General features: G+C 42.5%; 1 protein-coding gene across 3 annotated transcripts in view; it reads left to right on the top strand.

Annotated features, from left to right (window-relative positions):
- The first annotated feature begins 324 nt into the window (after positions 1–324).
- The window catches only part of NFIL3 (nuclear factor, interleukin 3 regulated), a 28,658-nt gene continuing 20,033 nt past the window's right edge, over positions 325–8,949 (top strand). Inside the window, exon 1 of one of the 3 annotated variants that reach the window (XM_056525637.1) lies at positions 325–653. The gene's annotated coding sequence lies outside the window, so the exon portion shown is untranslated. Of the gene's footprint in view, positions 654–1,078; positions 1,227–5,843; positions 5,954–8,949 lie in introns of those variants that run through there. The other 2 variants (XM_056525642.1, XM_056525648.1) reach the window with 2 other exon arrangements.

Below are 8,949 nucleotides of genomic sequence, written 5' to 3'. Positions count from 1 at the left end.
ATGCGAGGGACCGTGTCTGTAGCGGAGCTCTATATTATATTCTTACACATATATACATGTCTATCTATACAATAGTGACTCGGTGCTGATAGGAGCGGGCCGCCGGCGGCTACTAGGACGTCCCCACACAGTGCACACGACGCGCATAGCTCCACACTGCCATATTCCCATTCATTTCCTACTAGCCCTAGTAAACAAAGCCCTGCCTCATTCATCTGCACGGAACGGGTTAACATGCCGCCGCTGCCGGGCAGTTACGTAAATGCCCCCTCCCTCGTCTCCCCCCGCCGCTGGTTATGCAATCCACAGGACAAGAGCTCCACGTTCTACAGTAACACGGTGTTCGCAAGCAGAGTTCTTAATGCCTTCTGCACGTCCCGCCCCCTGTCTCCAGCCGCGCCCTGTCATTGGTGGTGGCTCCAGAACGCCGCGGCGCTGATTGGCTACGGGAGCTCCCGTTTGAGTCACTGTAAGCCTGGAAGTGCACACAGAGTAACACTGAGGAGTATTGACCTACTAACACAGATCTGTGGAGCAGCGGCGGCTGGAGCGGGGACACACTGCATAGGAGGCGCTACTATCCGTCACACTCCGGCTGGACACGGCCATGTCCCCCAGGATGCTGCGCTGTCACAGGCTGCTCACCCACTAAGGTAACCTGCCGAGGATGGATGGGGGGCTGTGTGGGGATGGGGGGCTGCCCGCTGCACGTCCACTCTCTTTGCTCTGCTACATTGTATTGTTGTAAATATGTCTGCTCCACATGAATGGGGGTGAATGTGACAGTGAGTGCCGGGGAGCACTTTACAACCATCACCGGTCATATACCGTAGAGCCCCGGCAGTGAGGACAGACATGTCATATAGTGACTACAACAAAGAGCCAGCACACAGCGGAACAAAAGGCTGCCCGAAGAGCTGACACTCCACGGACCACGAGTGACCTGTCTCCAGAGATACCGCTGGATAGAGCAGGGAGCGGGGCACTAGGTGAAGTGCTGACTGGATGGAAGACTTTACAGGAATGATGTGTCCTTTTGTTGTCTGGCAGTCGGGGGAGGAGGAGGAGGGTTCTCCCCACATTGCATAACCCGGGCTGGGAGGCTCCGCGATCCATTGATCGGATCCTTTGGTGCAGGGGATCTATGCTGGATGCCACGATCACTTCTAGCATGGAATCCTGGCGTGTTGTCTGGATAGGCTACAATGGAACACGTCATTGTTATGGTTAGAGAAACACTGTGTATACTATGTCATCTCTCATCTAGCCTACATGTACTCTATACATATCTCTCCTATATATCATCTGGAGCTCTCTATACAGATCTCTCCTATATATATCTGGAGCTCTCTATACATATCTCTCCTATATATATCATCTGGAGCTCTCTATACATATCTCTCCTATATATATCATCTGGAGCTCTCTATACATATCTCTGCTATAAATCATCTGGAGCTCTCTATACATATCTCTCCTATATATATCATCTGGAGCTCTCTATACATATCTCTGCTATAAATCATCTGGAGCTCTCTATACATATCTCTCCTATATATATCATCTGGAGCTCTCTATACATATCTCTCCTATATATATCATCTGGAGCTCTCCATACATATCTCCTATATATATATATGTATGTATATCATCTGGAGCTCTCTATACATATCTCTCCTATATATCATCTGGAGCTCTCTATACATATCTCTCCTATATATATCATCTGGACATCTCTATACATATCTCATATATATATATATATATATATATATATATATATATATCATCTGGAGCTCTCTATACAGATCTCTCCTATATATATCATCTGGAGCTCTCTATACAGATCTCATCTATATATATCATCTGGAGATCTCTAAACAGAAATGGATGTATGACATGTGTGTAAAGTACTCTATACATAGATATCATACATTTGTCCTTGGCTCTCTACACATATCTCTCCTAAATATCATCTGGAGCTCTCTACACACATGTCATACATCCATTTCTGTTTATAGTACTCTTTACATAGATATCATACATTTGTCCTTAGCTCTCTATACATATCTCTCCTATATATATAATCTGGAGCTCTCTATACATATCTCTCCTATATATCTTCTGGAGCTCTCTATACATATCTCTCCTATATATATCTTCTGGAGCTCTCTATACATATCTCTCCTATATATATCATCTGGAGCTCTCTATACATATCTCTCCTATATATCTTCTGGAGCTCTCTATACATATCTCTCCTATATATCATCTGGAGCTCTCTATACATATCTCATCTATATATATCATCTGGAGCTCTCTATACATATCTCATCTATATATATCATCTGAAGCTCTCTAAACAGATCTCTCCTATATATATCATCTGGAGCTCTCTATACATATCTCATCTATATATATCATCTGGAGCTCTCTATACATATCTCATCTATATATATCATCTGAAGCTCTCTAAACAGAAATGGATGTATGACATGTGTGTAAAGTACTCTATACATAGATATCATACATTTGTCCTTAGCTCTCTATACATATCTCTCCTATATATCATCTGGAGCTCTCTACACATATCTCTCCTATATATCATCTGGAGCTCTCTACACATGTCATACATCCATTTCTGTTTATAGTACTCTTTACATAGATCTCATACATTTGTCCTTAGCTCTCTATACATCTATTATACATATGATCTATTTCCTCTCCATATAACATGTAATATATCTTAGGTGTAATTGTCTATCGTTTTCTATACACTATTTGAAATCATCAATATATCTCATCCATATAATGTATTAAGTAACATAGGTGTCATCTATCTGTCTATTTCTCCTCCATATAATGGGTTAGGTAACATAGGTGTAATGTATGGTACAGACTAGGTGTAATCTATCTATATCTATACTACATAACGAGGAAGGGAAAGGGATCCTATGTGTTATCATAGATTATGGATTTTCTATTTATATCTCCTCCATATCATTCATGGTTAGGTATTCTAGGTGTAATGCATTGTACTGACTTTGGGTAATCTGTGTATATCTCCTCTATATAACATTTTAGGTATCCTAGATCCTAGGAGTAAACTATTATGTATATAGTGTTACCCTCCATATAACGTGTTGGGTATACTAGTTGTAAAATGTAGCAAAGATAAAATATAACCTGACTATATTTCTTCCATATAACTTGTTAAGTAACCTATCACACGAATTATATATACTGTTTTTTTTTCTATCCCCCCCCCATACCGTGTTGGGAATCCCAGGTGTAATTACATATTATGTATAATCTATGTATATTTCATACCGTGTTGGGTACTTTAGGTGTAATCTGTTGTACAGATTTATGTGTAATTTATGTAAATTTCCTCCATGTACGGTGTTGGGTATTTCAGGTGTAATCAATGTATACAGTGTCGGTCTCCCAGGTGTGAAATGTCATACAGTTTATGTATATCCCCTTCATATACCATGTTGGGTATTCAAGTTGTAGTGTATGTATATCTCCCCCACATACAGTGTCAGTCTCCCAGGCGTAATGTGTCATACAGTTTATTTATGTCACCTTCATATACGTGTTGGGTATTCCAGTTGTAGTCTATGTATATCTCCTCCATATACTGTATTCCCGGTGTAGTCTATGTATATCAACTCCATATACTGTATTCCCGGTGTAGTCTATGTATATCTCCTCCATATACTGTATTCCCGGTGTAGTCTATGTATATCTCCTCCATATACTGTATTCCCGGTGTAGTCTATGTATATCAACTCCATATACTGTATTCCCGGTGTAGTCTATGTATATCTCCTCCATATACTGTATTCCCGGTGTAGTCTATGTATATCTCTTCCATATACTGTATTCCCGGTGTAGTCTATGTATATCTCCCCCACATACAGTGTCAGTCTCCCAGGTGTAGTCTATGTATATCTCCCCCACATACAGTGTCAGTCTCCCAGGTGTAGTCTATGTATATCTCCCCCACATACAGTGTCAGTCTCCCAGGTGTAGTCTATGTATATCTCCTCCATATACTGTATCCCAGGTGTAGTCTATGTATATCTCCTCCATATACTGTATCCCAGGTGTAGTCTATGTATATCTCCTCCATATACTGTATCCCAGGTGTAGTCTATGTATATCTCCTCCATATACTGTATCCCAGGTGTAGTCTATGTATATCTCCTCCATATACTGTATCCCAGGTGTAGTCTATGTATATCTCCTCCATATACTGTATCCCAGGTGTAGTCTATGTATATCTCCTCCATATACTGTATTCCCAGGTGTAGTCTATGTATATCTCTTCCATATACTGTATTCCCGGTGTAGTCTATGTATATCTCCCCCACATACAGTGTCAGTCTCCCAGGTGTAGTCTATGTATATCTCCCCCACATACAGTGTCAGTCTCCCAGGTGTAGTCTATGTATATCTCCCCCACATACAGTGTCAGTCTCCCAGGTGTAGTCTATGTATATCTCCTCCATATACTGTATCCCAGGTGTAGTCTATGTATATCTCCTCCATATACTGTATCCCAGGTGTAGTCTATGTATATCTCCTCCATATACTGTATCCCAGGTGTAGTCTATGTATATCTCCTCCATATACTGTATCCCAGGTGTAGTCTATGTATATCTCCTCCATATACTGTATCCCAGGTGTAGTCTATGTATATCTCCTCCATATACTGTATTCCCGGTGTAGTCTATGTATATCTCCCCCACATACAGTGTCAGTCTCCCAGGTGTAGTCTATGTATATCTCCCCCACATACAGTGTCAGTCTCCCAGGTGTAGTCTATGTATATCTCCCCCACATACAGTGTCAGTCTCCCAGGTGTAGTCTATGTATATCTCCTCCATATACTGTATCCCAGGTGTAGTCTATGTATATCTCCTCCATATACTGTATCCCAGGTGTAGTCTATGTATATCTCCTCCATATACTGTATCCCAGGTGTAGTCTATGTATATCTCCTCCATATACTGTATCCCAGGTGTAGTCTATGTATATCTCCTCCATATACTGTATTCCCGGTGTAGTCTATGTATATCTCTTCCATATACTGTATTCCCGGTGTAGTCTATGTATATCTCCCCCACATACAGTGCCGGTCTCCCAGGTGTAGTCTATGTATATCTCCCCCACATACAGTGTCAGTCTCCCAGGTGTAGTCTATGTATATCTCCTCCATATACTGTATTCCCGGTGTAGTCTATGTATATCTCCTCCATATACTGTATTCCCAGGTGTAGTCTATGTATATCTCCTCCATATACAGTGTCAGTCTCCCAGGTGTAGTCTATGTATATCTCCCCCACATACAGTGCCGGTCTCGCAGGTCTGCTCCCCTCCATGCCCTGGCAGCAGTGAGTTCTTGGAAATGTGCTATTATGTAACCTCAGCATAAACTGGCTCAGTGTGAAGGGGAGCTGATGATGCGATTTTAGCTGGTAACAATGGAGCAATGCTGGAGAAGGGAAGGAGAGGGGGGGTCATTGAGGTAATGGATGTGGTCCCCGCTCCTCTGTGGAGAGCAGACAATAGCTGTTAGCTCATGCTCCCGGAGGACCGGTACGTTATACGCTTCTATATTTGTCTCGGTCAATGTCACGGCGCTCCCGCCCGCTCCCTCCCCGGGTCCGTGACAATGAGAGCGGCGGCCGCTTGTTGTGATTGAGGGCTGAGCACGTGAATGGGAGGCGGGCAGGGAGGAGCGGCACCGCCGGGCTCCGCATTCCTTTGTTCTCCTGCAGGGAGGCATACAGCCGTGCCCCCGCCATGTGTGCCGCTCACCGGGGACAGTGTGTGTGTGGTGGAGTCTACCAGGAAATTCTCAATGAACTGCAGCGTGTACACACAGCTCCGGGCGGACTACAGGTCCCAGAATACTTATGTGGGGCACAGGCGGCCGGCACAGGTCATTGCCGTCGTGAGGGCACATAGTGTGTGTGTGTGTGTTGTGTGTGTGTTGTGTGTGTGTTGTGTGTTGATGTGTGTATATATATATATATATATATATATATATATACATAGATGTGTGTGTGCGTGTATATATATATATATATATATATATATATATATATATATATATATATATATATATAGATGTGTGTGTGCGTATTGTCACCTAGCTCAGTCAGTGTTCCTCATAGTTGGCCAGTGTTTCCCAATCAGTGTACCTTGCAAAACTACAACCCCCAGCATGCCCGGAAGTGGAAGTTTTGCAACAGCTGGAGGCACACTGGTTGGGAAACAGTGCTGTATACTATCCTATGTAATGTACAATATGTCACCAGCTGGGTTCACATTGAACCCTATGGCACAGCAAGGGTTGGGTACTGTTGTGTAATTCCCATTACATAACACTAGATAGCCTCCGATCAGCCCTGGTGAGGTGAGAAGCCATACTTGTAATAGGCTGGCACTGCTGTGCTGCCATGTTATTACTACACATACTATATAAACACCCTCACGTCCGTTCACTATATACTTGTAATAGGCTGGCACTGCTGTGCTGCCATGTTATTACTACACATACTATATAAACACCCTCACGTCCGTTCACTATATACTTGTAATAGGCTGGCACTGCTGTGCTGCCATGTTATTACTACACATACTATATAAACACCCGCACGTCCATTCACTATATACTTGTAATAGGCTGGCACTGCTGTGCTGCCCTGTTATTACTACACATACTATATAAACACCCGCATGTCCATTCACTATATACTTGTAATAGGCTGGCACTGCTGTGCTGCCCTGTTATTACTACACATACTATATAAACACCCGCATGTCCATTCACTATATACTTGTAATAGGCTGGCACTGCTGTGCTGCCCTGTTATTACTACACATACTATATAAACACCCGCATGTCCATTCACTATATACTTGTAATAGGCTGGCACTGCTGTGCTGCCATGTTATTACTACACATACTATATAAACACCCGCACGTCCATTCACTATATACTTGTAATAGGCTGGCACTGCTGTGCTGCCATGTTATTACTACACATACTATATAAACACCCTCACGTCCATTCACTATATACTTGTAATAGGCTGGCACTGCTGTGCTGCCCTGTTATTACTACACATACTATATAAACACCCGCACGTCCGTTCACTATATACTTGTAATAGGCTGGCACTGCTGTGCTGCCCTGTTATTACTACACATACTATATAAACACCCTCACGTCCGTTCACTATATACTTGTAATAGGCTGGCACTGCTGTGCTGCCATGTTATTACTACACATACTATATAAACACCCTCACGTCCGTTCACTATATACTTGTAATAGGCTGGCACTGCTGTGCTGCCATGTTATTACTACACATACTATATAAACACCCGCACGTCCATTCACTATATACTTGTAATAGGCTGGCACTGCTGTGCTGCCCTGTTATTACTACACATACTATATAAACACCCGCATGTCCATTCACTATATACTTGTAATAGGCTGGCACTGCTGTGCTGCCATGTTATTACTACACATACTATATAAACACCCTCACGTCCGTTCACTATATACTTGTAATAGGCTGGCACTGCTGTGCTGCCCTGTTATTACTACACATACTATATAAACACCCGCACGTCCATTCACTATATACTTGTAATAGGCTGGCACTGCTGTGCTGCCATGTTATTACTACACATACTATATAAACACCCGCACGTCCGTTCACTATATACTTGTAATAGGCTGGCACTGCTGTGCTGCCATGTTATTACTACACATACTATATAAACACCCTCATGTCCATTCACTATATACTTGTAATAGGCTGGCACTGCTGTGCTGCCATGTTATTACTACACATACTATATAAACACCCGCACGTCCGTTCACTATATACTTGTAATAGGCTGGCACTGCTGTGCTGCCATGTTATTACTACACATACTATATAAACACCCTCACGACCGTTCACTATATACTTGTAATAGGCTGGCACTGCTGTGCTGCCATGTTATTACTACACATACTATATAAACACCCGCATGTCCATTCACTATATACTTGTAATAGGCTGGCACTGCTGTGCTGCCATGTTATTACTACACATACTATATAAACACCCTCACGTCCGTTCACTATATACTTGTAATAGGCTGGCACTGCTGTGCTGCCATGTTATTACTACACATACTATATAAACACCCGCACGTCCATTCACTATATACTTGTAATAGGCTGGCACTGCTGTGCTGCCCTGTTATTACTACACATACTATATAAACACCCGCATGTCCATTCACTATATACTTGTAATAGGCTGGCACTGCTGTGCTGCCATGTTATTACTACACATACTATATAAACACCCGCACGTCCATTCACTATATACTTGTAATAGGCTGGCACTGCTGTGCTGCCATGTTATTACTACACATGCTATATAAACACCCTCACGTCCGTTCACTATATACTTGTAATAGGCTGGCACTGCTGTGCTGCCATGTTATTACTACACATGCTATATAAACACCCTCACGTCCATTCACTATATACTTGTAATAGGCTGGCACTGCTGTGCTGCCATGTTATTACTACACATACTATATAAACACCCTCACGTCCGTTCACTATATACTTGTAATAGGCTGGCACTGCTGTGCTGCCATGTTATTACTACACATACTATATAAACACCCTCACGTCCATTCACTATATACTTGTAATAGGCTGGCACTGCTGTGCTGCCCTGTTATTACTACACATACTATATAAACACCCGCATGTCCATTCACTATATACTTGTAATAGGCTGGCACTGCTGTGCTGCCCTGTTATTACTACACATACTATATAAACACCCGCATGTCCATTCACTATATACTTGTAATAGGCTGGCACTGCTGTGCTGCCCTGTTATTACTACACA

The sequence above is a fragment of the Hyla sarda genome, chromosome 1 (assembly GCF_029499605.1).
Source record: "Hyla sarda isolate aHylSar1 chromosome 1, aHylSar1.hap1, whole genome shotgun sequence".
Classification (NCBI taxonomy): Eukaryota; Metazoa; Chordata; class Amphibia; order Anura; family Hylidae; genus Hyla; species Hyla sarda.
The sequence above is the reverse complement of the archived record's forward strand: the minus strand, read 5'-3'. Positions and strand labels throughout refer to the sequence as shown.